Below are 13329 nucleotides of genomic sequence, written 5' to 3' on the forward strand. Positions count from 1 at the left end.
TCTCCCTCCCTCCCTCTCTCTCTCTCTCTCTCTCTCTCTCTCTCTCTCTGTGTCTGTGTAAAATGGGAAAAAAATATAATGACTGTATCCCTGCTACCAAGGCTAAGGGTAACAGCTGAGTGCCTGGCACAATCAACAAACTCTCCCTCCTCAAGTCTCTTCACACCAAAGCTCTAGAAAGAAATGGAGGAGTGTTTAGGTGTCAAGAGACCCAGAGATTATTACTGGAATTGAGTGGACTCACTTTAGAGATGCTCAGATATTTTCTGTGTCCATTGATGATATGGGCACAAGGGACTTGAAGACCCGGAGTGGCAACAGCAGACAGCAGCTCTTTGAGGAATGGCGAGCTGAGCCCTACCCAAGGCACATGGCTTCCTGCTCTGTTCAAACCCTTTCGAAGGCCTCTGATTTTCCTAGGAATAAACGTGACATCGTTATAATGGCCTAGAAGACCTCGGGGTCCAGGGGCGCCCAACCTTTTGACATTGCCGCTCATGTTGTCATCAGCAAAGCTTGCGCTCAAGAACTGCATGGTCCAGTTACAAGAAGTTAATTGCAGAGGAGTCTCACGATGTTTAAGGAAGCTAATGATTTTGTGTTCGGCAGAGTTTGGACTCGCCTGGCTGTCATGCAGACTGAGTACCTGTGTTTGAGTGATCTGTGTTGGAGTCTTCTGGTCTCCTTTCCTGCCACCTGCCCAGATTCCACCGGGACAGATCACTGCACATCACAGCACGTACCGTTTTCTGTACTGAACATTTCTGTCTGCCGTGTCCTCTCTTGACCTGCTTACGTGGCAGGACCCCCCACCCCACACACATAGTTTCCGTCTCCAGCGGCCATATTCACCTCCACCCTGCTTCTTGACAGCATCCGCCTGCCGTGGTACTGCGTTGTGTCATATTCTTGTCTGTTCTCACTTAGCAGTGGAAAGCTCCATAGAGATTTTAATGTGTTTTGTTCCTTTTGTGAGCATGTTGCTTAGAGCAGTAACTGGTAGGCAGTAGAGAGAGGCTAGCTAGGTAGTTTCTAAATGAATGTGTCTAACTGTGCAACCACTTTCAGTAGTACTGTATTAAGACATGAAGACATGGAGATTTAGGAGCAAGACAGATGACTCAGCAGTTAAGAGGACCCCAGTTTAATTCCCAGCACCCACACTGGGCAGCTCACAACCACCTGTAACTCCAGCTCCAGGGTATCTGCTGCCCTCTTCTGGCCTTCCTGGGCACTGGCAGTTCCATGTACATACACATACAGACACACATGTATACATATAATTAAAAATGAAACGAATCTCTTTAAAAAAGACTTAGAGATTTAAAAGCCAAGAAGCCAGTAGACTGTCAAGAGATGCTTAGTCAAAAGGAAATTTGGGCATGTTCTTACAAATAAACCTGTTATTTCGTCTTTTATGTATTTGTTGACCACCTACTTTAAATCCAATCTTACATTAGGTGCTGGCAGCAATATATTGGATAAAATAGGTAAAAACCATGAAACAAACTAGCTTTAGAGAGGGTAAGCTTTGCACAGACACTGAAAAGAGGAAGAAGCAGTGGTGTGATGGGGACCTCAGCTCTTGGGGGCTTCTGCTGTAACCAGGACAACTCACGTTCAGATCATTAATACATCAGCAAACCCTGGAAACCAACATGAGAAACCATCCATGTGGCAAGCTGCCCAGATCTACTGGAGAGAATATAGATTGTGCTGTCAGGCAGTAGCAGGTTTGGACCCCAGCTCTGCCCCACCCCCGGCCCCCTCTAACTCTGTAACCACTGGCACCTGAGTTTGGGTCAGTGTCTTCAGTTGTTAAATTGTATCAGTGATACCGCTCCACAGGGTGCTGATGATAAGCAAGAAACCAGTCTCAATAAATTGTCCAATGCATAATAAAAAGTAGCTGGAGTTCTAAGATGCTTTAACTACAAAGGGATACCTCAGTGCAGGTCGATGTGTAGTGGTGGAAGGATGCATTGTATGTGAACTCAGAATATTTGGAAAAAACTACCAGAATCCACTTTTTACCCTTTTTAAACAGTATATAATTTACACGTAACTTTGTTATTTTGTTGAATAGCCTTTTTATTATTATAAAAGTGCTATAAATGCCCAGCAAGTGTAGATGAGTAAAAGAAAAAAATGAGATACTAAAATTAATATTGTAATATTCATTATGAATCATTTTATATTATATATATATATATATATATGCGCATGTGCCTGATTCCATTATACAACTGACACATCTTCTGCCTATTAACCCAAATTAATGTTTTTAGAATATCAATGCTTTGTAACAAGATTGCTATTTAGGAACTTTATGGACCTGAGTAACAGGAACATATACTTAAAAATTGTGCTGTGTGAAGCCCTAAGCCTTATTTTCTTTGGCACATCAAGAGAGCGAGATGGAGTGTTGTTGAGGTAATAAATACCTATTGTAAGCCATTTGAACTCATTCCCTTTCCATATTATGAATAATTTTGAGATAATCTATTTGTAAGTAGGCTTACTGTGTTTTGAGTTATTCCCTTTGTACATATTCTCATAAATGAGATTATGTATTACCTAAGATTACTGCTATATATATGGCCCAAATATTTCTTTTCTTAGAACTATTTCCAAATTCTATGAACCATTTCACCATCCCTTTCCAACCTGGGAAATTTCCATAAAAACTTGTGCTAATTTGGTATAATCTGTCACTGAGTGCTTCTGTCTGGTAACCCAATATGTGCAGGTCCTGGGAAATCAGACAGAGTTCCTCAGGGTCACTTGGAGAGTTAGGTGAGTCATCTCCAAGAAGGTAGACTACAGAGTGGCTCCCATGGGAAGACCAGGCAGAAGTTAGGGGCGGACTGAGCTCACGTGTTCGTCTATGTAGAGTTTAAGCCAGGAGCGAGGAGTCGCGATGCGCGGAGCAGGCAGGTAATACACGTGTTCTTGTTTCATCATGAAAAACCTGTCAGACTAACACCAATGTGCACTTAGAATAGGTAGTATTACCCTGGACCTGTTCATTGAACAGATGAGGGGTCGGAGGAGCAGAGATGGATAGCGCCCGGTGAACAGGAGTGCTAGTGTCAGGTAACTAGAATTAACAAAAAAATTTTAGTCCACTTTGGCCTTGAACCTGCTCTGTAGTCAAGGATGACCCTGAACTCCTGATCCTCCTGCCACTACCTCCCAAGTACTGAGATGACAGCTTTGTGCCACCACACCCTGGTTATGTGATGCTGAGGATCCAAAGTCAGGGCCTCATGCATGCTAAGTGTCACTCTAGCAACCAACTATACCCTGGCCCTAGAATCTTCCAATTCTTAATAGAGGAAATATGACTTTTTAAATTTAATGCATTAAGGAATGACCCCACCACTGAAGACTCTTCTACAAGGAACACTTGATCTGTACTTTCCTCAAAATTTCACAAGACTGCACTAAGATTTTTGCTGTTTTTTAATTTAAAATAATTTTAGTAGCTTACTTATAGTGGGCTGGGTGTTGGAAAACTTCATGCCTTTAATCCTAAGGTTATTGGTCCTAAGGTGGTCTGAGCCACCTCATTAGCATAAAAAAGATTCACTGGCCACTCAGGGAAATTTAAAGGAGATTTGAAGATCTGTGCCCCACCCAGCAATAGAGCTGAGATTTGTCTTGTCTTGATTTTCTGTGGGGATGCACCTAGGGCCTTGTACGTACTTGAGAAGGGCTCTGTCACCGAGCCATACCCACCAGTCTCTTTTCTGTGTTCATTTTTAATTTTTTATTTTATTAACTATTTCATTTTTTACTGAATTTTGAAACTTTCATGCAATATATTTTGATTACATTTAGACTTCCTCCCATATCTGCATCCCTCTCAGTATCTGTACCCTATTTCTATTTTATGTACTCTGTTATCATTAGATGGTAGATCGATACATTGATAGATGATGGATGGATAGATAGATGATAGGTAGGTAGGTAGGTAGATAGATAGATGATAGATGAGATAGAGATATATTAAGGCCCATCAGTCAAACCTGTCCTCCAGTGCTCTTTGGAGTGGGTCCATCCACTAGAGCCTGGTTAACCTATCTAGTATCACACCCTTAAAGGAAACTGACCCCCCTTTTCCCAACAGCCACCAGTTGCCCATAGCTCCTAAGCTGAGGCTGGGGACTCTTGTCTTTATTTTTTAAAATCAAACTACAACTTTTTCTTCTCCTGATTTCATTCGATAAACTTGTCCCAAGCCATCTGATTATAGATGTGAGGTTGATGTCTGGCTCTCCATCAAGCTGAGTGCAGTCTGAGGCTAGCCCCACACTCTTATGGTTACTGTGGCTTTATCATACATTTAGAAGTTGGAAAGGTTGCATCCCCCCAGTTGCTTTTCTCTTCCAGGTCTGTTTGAGCTGTTCTGGGTTCTGTTGCATTTCTATGAAACTTTAGGATTATTTTCCCAGTTTGTGTGAAACTGTCAATTGAGCTTTAAAGGATTGTGTTAAACCTACAGATAAACTGGGGAAATGTTTCATAGTTTTTCTAAAAATTCAAAAGTATTAAAATAAAACCTTTCAATACTTTATCTATGGATTCAACACAATCAAAATACATTGCATGAAATTCTGGAACCAATAAAAAATACTGAATTTTATTTCCCACAAATATGGGATTTTTTTCCCACCTAAGGATGTTAAGTTTTGTTTTCAATACTGCTTTTGTTTTGTAATATACATCTCTCATTATTAAATTTATATTGAAAACTGTACTTTTTCCATATTATTACACATGCAATTATTTTCTTAATTTTATTTTGAGAGTATTCAGTGGTCATGTATGGAAATAAGATTGTTCGTATACATTCATCAAATGTCCTCAGTCTTCTAGAACTCAGTCATTTGGTCTTGTGCTAATTTAGAGCATTCTTTAAGATTTTCCAAATGAAAAGGTCATTTACAAATAAAGACAGCTTTTCTTCTTCATTCCGGTGAGACCTGTCTCTTTTCATCTTGTTTCTCTCTGAGCCCAAATGAGAGCTCTGATAGGATGTTCAGTGAAGGAGGCACACAGACATCTTTGTCTTGTTTCTGTCCTCAGGGGGAAGCCGTTTCTCACTGTTAAATATTGTACCTTTGTCATAGATTTTTTTAATAGGTTGAAGAAGATCCTTCTTTCATGATGGCATCGAGTGTTTTGGTCAAGAAAGGGGGTTGGGTCTTGTGTTCATTAGAATCTGTGGAGATGATTGTATAATGTGTTCTTTATTTTATTATAATGTTGTTACATTATTTTGTGTTTAGACATTGAGCTAAGGTTTTTATTCCTAGGATAAATGCCACATGGTTATGATATATAATTATATTTTTTTACAATTTCATGTATTTGAAAGAATTTAGCGAAGTTAAAAATCACTTAAAACAACTGAGGCTTTTCAAAGTAGAAAGTCTAATAAAATTAATAATCTAAAGTTGCACAAGTGACCTGCCCTAATTACCCCCAAACCTGAACTTGGCACAGTAAGACCAGTACCTGCACTCCATTAACCTGAAAGTATCATTTTGAAATATGATTTTAAAATTCTTGAACATGTAACCTATTTTGCTAAGATAGAATAATTCTATGGCAGAAATGGGTATAATTTTTATTTATTCAATTTTAGTAACCCTGTTGCATGATACCACTAATAATAGCTTGAACAGTTTGAAAATTCACCTGGGGAGGATAAGCTTAAAAAACACAGGACTGATAAACTTCCCTTTAAAATGATTGTTATACATTCACAGTAAATAATAAAATCATGATAAAATCATGTCATATTTAGAAAACATTTTGTATTTTTAGATTCGTGACTGGTTTAGAAAACTGTTGTAGATACTGGGAAAAATATAAATATTCAAGAAGTTAGATTTCCAAGGATATATAGTCATACTGGACCAGTGTTTAAATTCTATATTTATGATACTGGAATCTGGCAGAGTTAAAATCACTTCATATTAGTTGGGTGTTTCCACTTTTGTTATGGTCTTTATTGTTTCAGCCTAGAAATTATTCAGTGCATTTGAACTGTTCTTTCATAGGTTTTGTGTGTGAGACCACAGAGTTGAGCTTTGCCATGGGCTAGAAAATACACATTTCATAAATGTGAATACCAGTTAGAATGCTTTCCCGAAAGCTCTGAACCAGTAATAATGTTGCATCATAAGTCTTTTTTAAGTTTGCAATGATAGCTTACAAAATGGTTTTAATTGTCTACCTCAGCAAAACAAGCCTGAATCCCCATAGGATATACAGAAGCATATGTATATACATGTATATACATACCTGTTCACATGACTCCCGTAATAATGTAAAAGTATTTTAAGTGATCTGACTGATATGTTTCCAAAATAAGTGATTCACATTTTACGCTTCACGTATTGATGCCTTTTGAAATGTCATTAATAAAAATGTATTTGGTAGTTGGTCATTGATGTTTTCAGTTCACCAGCCACTAAATAGCTTAATTCAATGATTTTAATGTTGGCTGTGAGTCACAGAAAAAATTATTATAGTAAAATTTCTGAATATTCTAAACATTTGTAGAGAAACCTTGCTTTATGATTTTTTTTTAACTTGAGTATGTGAAACTGCTGCCAGTTCATTCACTTGCTGTCTTTATTTTTTTTTTCTCAGCATTACAAGAAATAGACCACATCAGGGTTATCCAGAGTGGGAGAGATTGGACCAGGAAACTCACCAGGTCAGGATACCAGAATTACCATTCATTGGTGCTATTTTGCCATCAGTTCTCCATTCCTGAGGCTTGGCTACTTGCTTATTTCCTGTGCTCTTGGTGTCCTTTCAGGTTCTCAGATCACAGCTAGCACTCACCCAGACGTCAGAAACCCAGCTTTTGGTTTTCAGAATATGAATACAAAAAATAATTTAAAGAAACTTTGTGAATGGAAGGAATTTTTAAGCCTAGTGAGATACACAGATAAACCGATTTTATTCGTTCTTATACTGCGTTGAAGCATCTTATATGCAGACTTTTTGATGAGGTTTCCAGAATCCAATCCTTAAAATTCACAGGACACTAATGATTGTGCAGCAAGAGTGAGAAGACCCTTGTGTCCTGGGATGCAATGCCGTCTTCTGTGTTGAATACATTGCCTTCAGGTGCCCCCCCAAAGCCCTGGAAGCTCCTTACAGTCAACCATTTTGCTAGCAATAATTTTCGCTATTGAATGTTGACTTTCAATTGTGAAATGAATGTTAATTAAAAGAGATGATTTCTGTATAAACAGAAAGATGCTAATAGCCAGTGGGTGTACCAGGGACAAGACGCCATGGGTGGTTGACTGGAGGTCAGTGTTGTCAGTGAACAGACGAGGCCTGCAGGGATTGAGGCTGATGGCGGTGCATGCATCTTTGGGTTCTCGCTGTCGTTTTAAACAGTGATTGTAACTTTGGCTTCTGTTGCTTAGCTACTCGTAGAAAACTCAGGAGTCAGCCCCTCTCTGTTGCTGCCAGTGCTCCCATTTCTATTACTCCCCTACAGCACCCTGACCTCTCTATCTCCTTCAGAACTGCTATCAGAGGATTTCCTCATTCCTCCCCATCCCCCACTGAGATCCAAGGCTTTGTCCTTCTGTCTGATCAAATCCCTTCAGGTAAAATGATTGTTTAAGTATAAACTAAGTAAGCTTCAATGCTTCATAGATTTTGTTGTTTTAAAGCATTGACTTTACAGATTATAGAAATTTTCTTGGCCTGTGCCTTAAAGTACATTGCATTTCAGTTAAAAATAATTTGGGGACTATCTTGATGTGGTACATATGCTCAAAATGCACTTTGCTGAAATAAGAAAGAGTTCTAGACAGTCACAGTTGGACGTGTAAGTGCGTCTACCCTGATCTTACAGTCAAAAAACCACTTTTGCTTCTGTAGTAAAGAGATTTCTGATGATAAACACTCCCCAAAATTTCAGTTTATAAATACCACTAACAGAAACATTAAGACTAAACAATTGAAACTAAATGTAGTAAATATTCTTGGTATTCAACTATTACATATATCTCCCCACAACTCCTTTTCTCCTAAGGAGAAATCTCAGGTATACAGGTCTATATGATAGGCAAACAAATAAAAAATATACTGATAGTAAATTGTAATGAAATTTAATTTAATCCAATTATTCAGTATTCACACAAATTTTGCCATTTATTAGTGATAAAATCAAACTTGCATAGAGAAATGGCTGTGTTTTTTTATCGTTACAGAAAGAATTGAATCTTGACTTTTTGGCACTGTACCATACCGTCAGTGGTTTTCAGAGTTGAACAGTTTGATTTTATAATTGTCAATGCTGAGAATGTTGCTTTATATAAGTATGTAGTACAGAATGGTGTGTGTGTGTGCTTATGAATATTTCACAAATTGTTAGAAACTCTGTCCTATTCCCAAGGCAGAATTCATTTAATGATTTTTTATGAAACTAAAGTCAGCAACTTTAAATGTTCTACTATAGTTCACCAAAAAAGTATAATAATTTGATGCTTACAAAGAATGTTAGTGTGGAGATATGAGAACAGTATGTTTCTATGAGAATGGAAACTTTGTACAGTTAAGGCACTATAACTCCTCCCCTACAGTGATCCCGAATTCGAGCTGTGGGGCTACAGGTAGCCTTTGTTGGTATTGAGAGGCATGACGGCAGATATGGCACAAGGTTTGCATGTTGTGTGTTCAGAACCAAGTCTCCAGTGAGGTCATTGATGCAACATATGGGCATGTGCTGCCGGAACATCCCTGATGTGGCTTCTGTTTGCTTTTGAATCAGCGCTTGGTCCTTCCAAGTTCAGAACCTCGCTTTCTCTGTGCCAGAATTTTCCCATCTCTCTAAGACACTGCAGCTGTCTGAGGGACAGTTCTTCGAGATTTTCACATCTGAAGCAAAATCAAGAAGGAAGAGCTAAGTACGTCATCTCAAGAGGGAGAAGGAGCCTCAATCCAGTCCATTTATTTTACAGCCCCACGTTACCCATCAAATGTCATGTGAAACAGACATAGGTAACAGACCAAGTCACTGCTCCTCAGCATGACAGAGCAGTGATGTCACATTCTCCTTACAAACCATGGAGCGTAAACCATGCCTCTCAATGCTTCACACACTCCCAGGAACCCGATCACCTCTGGCAGGTTGTAAAGAATGCGACTCACATAGTTCAGCCTGGATTGTGCTGATATTTGAAAAGAGATCAAGACTTTCTGTTTCCAGAAATTAAGATTTTTTTTTTCTAATGTTGGTTTTTTAGAGAAGTTCTTACAGGAAAAGATGATTTTTCCATTTCCTGATATAAGGAAATGTCTGTCCTATGGAAATACAAAGTGAAGATTTATGTATCTATTCTGATAGGGTAGTAGGAAGAAGGAAAATCAGACAGCAGATGTTGATGGGAGACTTTGAGATCCATTGCATCTGGTCCTCTGTGCAAAGAGAAAGAAGCAGAGGTGTGTTTAGGGTGAGAGGGGAAGACAGGCCCCTTCAAATGGAAAACCAAGTGTGGAGATTGTGCTTAGAGTGTTGAAGAAGCAAGATGGCACGATGAGAAGGGGGCAGGTCAACAGAAGCAAGGGTTGAGGCTGAGGCCTGTGGAGTGTTTCCACAGAGCTGGCAGAGTGGGCCAGGAATCCAGCTATGGCAGCGTCTGGACTCAGGATTAAAGGGATTTTGGTGGATCAAAGGCATTGTGTGCCTCATATGCTTAAATATCATCCCACCCAACAGTTGGTATGTGTCCTTTAAAAATTTCTTTATAAATAGAATACAGGGGCTGGAGAGATGGATCAGTGGTTAAGAGCACTGGCTGCTTTTGCCAAGGACCTGGATTCGATTCCCACATGGTGACTAACAATGGTCTGTAACTCCAGTTCCAGGAGCTCCAATGCCCTCTTCTAACCCCTGCTGGCATTGTATGACATGGTGCACTTACATACATGCAGGCAATATACTCATACACATAAAAAATAAATAAATAAAATATTTTAAAATAGAACATAAATTGTGAATGAGGAGAGACTGAGGCTAACCTTGATCAGGGCAATCCTGTCCTGTCCTAAGACTGAGTGATGATGGTGATCAATCGGCCAACATTAATGGTGTAGTCCCCCTTTACTTTTCTAGGTCTTTAACATGTAGAATTCTTCAGAACTTTGTATAACAATGTGTTTTCCAAAAGAGACTTTAATTATAATGTTTTAGGATATTTGCAAATTGTGGGCATCTGATTAATTGCTTTGCACATGTGAATTTCACAGTTTGTGCCATTCATAAATTCAAGTACAACTGCCTTGCTTTGTGTAAATCCACAAACAAGTTCTGAATTTTATCTTTTAGTTGTAAGGGGAGATGTCTGAAAATTAAAGTTATGTTTTTTTTTTGTAATTATTACGCGATTTGTAAGAGTATTTGTGAAGAGGAGACATGGGGCTGATTTATTTTAACCTGCAAATAGTGTACTAGGAATTAATGTGAATGAAGGAAGCCTTTCTGAGTGGCCCCAGCTGGGTGGGTAGGGCTCCTACATCTGTTCTTCCCACCAAATGATCAAGCACACCGAACACACAGTGTTGTTTTTAATGTCTATATTTCCTTTGCATTTGTTAAGCTATTATTCCTATAGATGAGAAAGAAAAAATTGGTTGAGCAGAGTCAGCTATCAGATGCAAGTGTTTATAGTACAAATGAGGAACAGAGGGTGTTATTTCAGATAAATAACAGAGGAAAACATCCACGCATGTTTTCAGAAAAATGGTTAGGTTAGAGAAGATGTTACCGATACTTAGAAATCAGAGCAATTTTCTCTGTTATCATTGCTGTCCTGTGATAAATGACAGTGATGAGGAAGAAGGAATTGGGAGGCCGTTGTGCCTCCTGTTATGATCCTATGGTCAGTTTTCAGCTGTCAAATGACTTCATCAGAAATTTTCCAAAAGTTTAAAATCAGTATATTAAGAAACTAGCACAAACTTGTAATAGGTTATCTCAGTCCTAGAGTTCTGTTAACTAAACAACACACACCCCAACTCACAGTTGTTTTTGACTAGCATCATTTTCCTCCAAATTCTTACATATTCTAAATTAATTCTTCTTTTAGTAGGAAGAACGAATATGTGTAAACAGGTTTAGGAGTAGGTAAAGTCTAAAAATCTAGAAAAGAGATCAAGATAGATATTAAATATTAGCTAGATATAAGATATTAGATATAAGATTGATATTAGCTAGATATAAGATTAGATATAAGATATTAGCTAGATTAAGATAATATATATATATGATATTAGATGGTGAAGCAGGAAGAAAAATTTCAAAGGAGAGATTGGGCATGAAAGAGGGAAACAATCTGGGGGGGAGGAGACTACCAGTGGGGAACAGGGAGGCTGGGGCCGTGGAGGGAGAAGGGAACCACAAAAACATACTCTGTTCAAAAATGTCATAATGGTATCTAGCATATTATATGCTGATTAAAGTATATTTAAAAAATTCTCCTTTATGATGAATCACTGGCATTATATTTTGGAGAGGTCCTGCTGACCCCAGCTTCACAGCTGAGTTTGGAGAAATTCAAACTTGTTTTGCCACAGATAGTGATGGTTCTATGCCACCCTGTGGGCCGGTGGGTCAATCCCCACATCCTCTGGTCACATGGTATTCAATTCTGCTCTTCAAGTACCTCTAGTGTTCAGATATGTGAGAATTTTCCCTTTAAAATAAACAACTTCCTATTCATTTTAGCCCTTCCTCCAGATGTGACTCCCTTCGCACAGAGTTTCTCTGAGGCCTCTCCCTTCACGTTCACTGACTGCTCCTCTTCCCTTCCATCACACCTTATCTAGTTTGTCACTCACCTCCCAAACCCTCCATCCAAAAAGTGCCCCCAAAAGTCATGGTTTTATTTGGTCTTTAGATTCCTAAAACTTCAGGAATGAGTCAAAATCCCACCCCATTTTGTTGCATTTGTTTTTCAATGGAAATGAATCTGTCCTTCTAATACCTATTTCAGAGAGCTTTTGCTCATAGAGTGTGCTGAATGCATTTGTCTTAGAGAGCTATCATTAGCTGATCATCAGGTAAATACCATGTGGCAAAGGAAAAGAAAGAGCCACCTTCCTTGACTGTTCATAGCAAAGAGAGAAAGTTCATGGACAAGGTAATGAGCTGGGCGTGGAGTGAGGCCTGGAACTCTGTTCCCTAGAGGTAGGGACCCTGGGAACACTCTCAACCACACACCCGGGTTTTGGTGTCTCCAGTGCCTTGGTTGGTTTGAGTAAATGTGACTTCGGCTTGAGGCCTTCAGACAGCGCCTCATGAATGCAAAGGTAAGTTACATGCAGACTGTGGAAAACTTTGAATCTGTATGCTGTGTGGTTTCCTGTAACTTCACAAACAAGACCTGTGACACACTGAACACACTTATTTTGAAAAGCATTTGGTGAAGTGCAGGGCTGTACATTGGGTGAGTTAATAACACATTGTTAAACGAAGTTGGCTGATAGAGTACGATTGATACTCTATTGATAGAGTATGAAGTAGATTGATAAGACCAGAAGGGAAAGAGGAGACAGATGCAGTCAGGAAGACAGAAAAGTCAGGACAGAGGGAGCAGCGCTTGGGGAAAAGACAGCTGACAAAACGTGGAAGGTCTCAGCGGGGCTCGGTGACCTCAGGGTAATCAAGAACAGTCTTCAACACCGATAAGTGAATCAAAGACATGCAACTGACAGATACGGAAATCAAAGAGTTTGTTTAAGCGGACCGATTGATTCTGGGAGGAGGGAAAGTGGTTCTATGTGGGGTGCCACTGTGGGCATACTGAGGAAATACCGCAGTACAGTACAACTGGGGGTTCTGAGCCTGGTCTGGAAAATACTGTAAGGCTATGTGACTTCAATCTTCACGATGAAAGTTGCCTCCACTGTGCATGCGTGCTTGGGTGCATGTGTGTGCAGAGAGTGGTGGGAAAGAGCAGAGTTCTGACCGCTGTGTAGAGTGTCACAGAAGATCACAGCCCTGGGAGGAACTCGCTCTCTAATGAGAGTTGTTCCACAAACTGCATAGCCCCATCAATCCCATCGCGTGCTCTGGTTTATTCAGTCATTTGTTTATCTTAAAATTTTGCAGTGACTTCCTGAGATATCACAAGAGGGGGCTGTGAAAGCCGGACTTACCTGCTCACTAGACTAATCATTTCTGGATTATTGAAAGGTTTTGCATGTACTGAAAATCGTTCCTTCATCCACCCGGTCTTTTGCTCAGTCACTCACACATTCACACAGCATTCACCTTGCTGGGCG

Source organism: Nannospalax galili, unplaced genomic scaffold (assembly GCF_000622305.1).
Source record: "Nannospalax galili isolate Female #2095 unplaced genomic scaffold, S.galili_v1.0 scaffold917, whole genome shotgun sequence".
In the NCBI taxonomy this organism is placed as follows: domain Eukaryota; kingdom Metazoa; phylum Chordata; class Mammalia; order Rodentia; family Spalacidae; genus Nannospalax; species Nannospalax galili.